We start from the raw sequence: 4,632 nt of genomic DNA on the forward strand, positions 1-4,632 counted from the left end.
CAAGGAATCTCGAAAAAGATTCTTTCTTCTTACTAAAACATTTAAACTCGAGGAGTTAGTAAGAAATGTGGAGAGAGAGAAACAAAAAGATAAGAACAAAGCAAAAACCTATAGCATAAGTAAAACGTAAGAAACACAAAAAGCCAAAGCATATTTATTGTTAAGAAACAAATGTTGACCTCCTTGTTTTGGAAATGGCGGTGTGTTGGTGATGATGATGATGATGGTGTTTTGTCTGTCTGTTGCTTGTTAAATTGCTGGTTGGGGGCAGGGGGACAAAGTGTTCACAAAAACGGAAATAAAACAATATCCGTAGTATTCTATTCTATTTGTTTATGTGTGTGCAATAAATTCTTATTGTATTATAATAAAATATTTACTGTTTTGTGTTTTTGGTTTTAGACAAATAAATATTGGTTACAGAACTTAACGCTGGTGACGAAGGTCGCTGGTGGGTATTCAACAACAATTCATTGTAATTTCTTGTTTTATAATCGGATGTATTTGATGGTTGGTGGGTTTGTTTTTTTTTTTAATTTTTTTTTTTTTCGTTTGACTGTCTGTTGCTTCACACTTAAAATTAAATTAGATTTTTGGTTTTTCGTCAACAATCATTGGCGTTAGCATGTATTTGACATTTCAAAGAGATAAGCCACATCAGTACAACGACAGCGTCAATGGTATGGAAATGTTTAAAGTAAAAAAAAATAAAATGAATTACAAGAAAATATAAATTTTAACAAATTTTAGTTATATTGCGCGTTATTTAAAAAGAACGGAGATATGTAAAGTAAAATTACTTATATCAAGGCAAAAGTAGTTGTGCCAAAGAAGTACATACGTAACCATTTCAATATTTTTCGAACAGGATTTTACCTTATCTACTCCGATTTGATGAATCTCGGTACAAAACATTCTTTGTATAAATACGAATTTTAAAGATCTCCAAAATTTCTAAATTCAAAACGATTTGGATTTTATCGTTGTTCAAAGTTCATATTCTTTAAGATTTTGTTCAACTATTTATCCGATTTTCATCCTTTAGTTCCTTGCTTAAAGCCTTAAATACTATAACAAGGATAAATATATCAAAAAACTTCAATTCAAGGATATCTCGAAAAAGGTATTCCTTCACTAAATATACATATGTATGTGTACGTAGCTTATAGGGGATTATAAGAAAATCAAAATTTAAAATTTGATTTCTTGATGAACACAATAAAAATTTGAAAAATTTCATGCAGAAAGAAAGTATAGTCGGGCGTGGCCAACCATATGATACCCTACCTCACTTATGAATAATAAATGTGGTTTATTATTTATAATATAGCATTGATCTTAAATATTACCTTGTTTCCGATACATTCAAGCAATTTAAGAACGAAAAACTATTTTTCTGAAAGAGGCTTTATATGGGCGCTTGGGGCAAATATGGACCGATCCTGATAAAATTTTGTGAATAGATTTATGTTTATATAATATTTATTTGTGCTGAATTTCATCGCCATATTAGTGTTTTTAAGAGAATTTTGGATATTCAAGTCATTTTCTGAAGGGGACTTTGTATGGGTGCTAGGGTCAAATGAGACCCGATCTTTATGAAATTTGGCAAGATTATCAAGGCTTGTATAAAATTTTTTATCAAAATAAGCTATATTTAACATAATTATGAGCCCTTGGGGTTCTGTTGTATGGGGTCTAGATGAAATAATGGGTCTAGATGAACACTGGATTTTTATTATATTTAATAAGCTTCGTCCTTGGACGTACATATATGCTAAATTACATCCTATTATCTTGAAAATATCTGATTTTTTTTTGTCGCTTACGTCCTTTTTGCAGTTAAACATTTTTATGATATAAACAATTCTCTTAATAAAAAACTGATTTGGCGTATATCCTTATTTAATTTGTATATATCTGATATTAAAGAATGTAATAAATATTTTTTGTGGGTCCTTATAAGATTTTGAGATGACCTAGCGATATCCGTTGAAGCTACGGAGCTGAAATTCTCCGAAAAATGTTCATTCTCGTTTGGTATTAAAAATTACCAACATTGGTTCATGATTTTACTTAGCACCCATACAAGTGGCCTTTAGAATACAGTTAAAACACCAACAAATATGTTGTTTATTTAAAATTCGTGATAAAATTTTGCATAAATCTGTTTTACATACCTGTAAATTATGTTGGGAAGTAAGACAGATGTCTGGCCATTTTTTACCCTATCCTCCATATATGGATCCTTTAAGAAAATTAATTTACGACCATAGCTGACTTAAAAATACAAGCATAACGATGAAATTTGATGTAGAAAAGTTTAATAGGATAGGTTCATATTAGATCGTACCCCTCAAACAGAAAAACAATTTAGTCAATTAATCTTTAAAAAATTAATAAAGTATGGTAAAAATCTAAAAAAATAGTTTGTTTTTGAAATCAATCACCCCTTTAAATTCTATAGAATTTATTCTGAAAATCGCCCAGATGCCCATATTAATATCCTTACATGTTAATACAATTTATCATAAATCTAATACATTAAATAAAATTCAGGAAGTTCTATTCATAAAGAGTCTAAGTATATTAGGGTATTCAAACGATTAATCGTCGATCGGTTAATCGATAAATGATCCAAATCCACAAATGATCCAATCCCTCGTTAATGGCTCTATTCTGAAAATCGCCCAGATGCCCATATTAATATCCTTACATGTTAATACAATTTATCATAAATCTAATACATTAAATAAAATTCAGGAAGTTCTATTCATAAAGAGTCTAAGTATATTAGGGTATTCAAACGATTAATCGTCGATCGGTTAATCGATAAATTTTTGACGATTAATCGTTCGAATAAATTAAAATTGCCAAATTTCAAATAACAAATAAACCGAATAATTTCCATCAAATAACCGATTAAGAAAAAATTACTTGTAACAGTAAAATTGCTATATATTTTATAGAAAATTCAATATTTTTATAATAAATTTTCTTCCTTTATTAATTCTTTAATTATTTTCAATAATGAAGAAAATTTATTTGATGATTTCAATAACAATACTTCAGAAACATTTTAGGAATTTGTTCTAATTTACCTACTTCTAGAATGTATTCGTAAAGAAACACTTTAGATTCTTGAAATGCAATCTTGGAAATCCCCCTTACTTCTACAACCAGTTTTGAAGAACATTGTTGTGTTTTTTAAGAATTTCTAATAAGTTCTTCAGCAATAGTTATACACTAATTCAATGGAACCTATGAATTTTGGAACTCGTTGAAAAATCTCAAAAACATAAAATTAATTAACTTAATTTCTTTATATAGGAAAGAAATTCACATGAAAATTTCGAATATTTGAGAACGAACTTAATTAAAAAATATACATAGATTTGAACTCAAAGAAGTGGAAAATTATAACTATGTTTGTTATAGGAAGAAAAATAATGTAAAAAAGTAACAGAATTAATAAAAAACATCCATTTTTCTTTTATTCGATTAACCGAATAATTTTGTATTATCCGATTCTAAACCGGCTAACATAAAACCTCAAATAATTATTTGTCAAATAAACCGAATAAGTGAAAAACCCGAATAATTGAATACCCTAAAGTATATACAGGACCGCTTCCCGAAATTTACAACAAAATTCAACAATTTAGACTATTTTCATAAAGAATACTAACAACCTGTGAGAAATATATCGCGGACTCTTATATTTAAAACGATACCACTGAAGTTGAATAACATGTTAGCAGTCGTACTAGTATTAAGTGACTAACCGAGCGCTTGAGTTCGGTTACAAAGTTGAAGTTCGTTAAAAATTTTGTTGAACGTCTAAAATTAGAAACTTCTAACTTTGAACTTAAACATGATGGACACATTAGTGGATTTTATTAGACCTTTTCTTTTTAAAATTTTTCACATATATAGGGTTTCTGAGGAGGATCTAAACCCAGATGGGAATATATAGTCCAAAATCAAAACTTAAACAATATAATACTTCTCTCCTAGATATTATGTGATCAATCGTATATAAATTGCAACTTTATATGTAATTGTTACTTTTTTATAAATGTTTTCTATAGAAATTTCCTTTAAAATTAAAATTGTTAAATTATTTATAGAAACAAATAAAACCTTAATATTTTGTAACAATTATTTACTGCAACATTTTTTAGATTTAATAAACTCAATTATATTTAAAGTTACACTTAAAAAAAATCACACATTCCAGGATGCAATTGCCACCCAAAAAAAAAACCCACAAGACAACCAAATAATAAAAGTTGTCATTGAAAAGGGAAATGGCGACGAGGACGACGTGCAAGTATGTGTGTACGTAACTGTAACTATTTCATTAAAAAGGATACATACAGGCAACAACAACAAATAAACTATTATATACAATTTAACAAAATGAAATAAAATACTCAATAACATGCGCTCTTTCTCTCGGAGATAAATTTATTTGTACTCGCTCGCGTATGTGTGAATATTTTAGTTTTTCTGCCAACGGATAACATAAAATTGTTAATTTTTTTAGTTATACTTGCTTAAATAATAATGTTGTTTTTGCTGTTGTTGCTGTAGAGAACTTTTTCTATATTTTAAGCTCCACCCATTTCT

The sequence above is a fragment of the Lucilia sericata genome, unplaced genomic scaffold (assembly GCF_015586225.1).
Source record: "Lucilia sericata isolate MDLA Ls3-8-SP2 unplaced genomic scaffold, ASM1558622v1 Contig001619F_arrow, whole genome shotgun sequence".
Classification (NCBI taxonomy): domain Eukaryota; kingdom Metazoa; phylum Arthropoda; class Insecta; order Diptera; family Calliphoridae; genus Lucilia; species Lucilia sericata.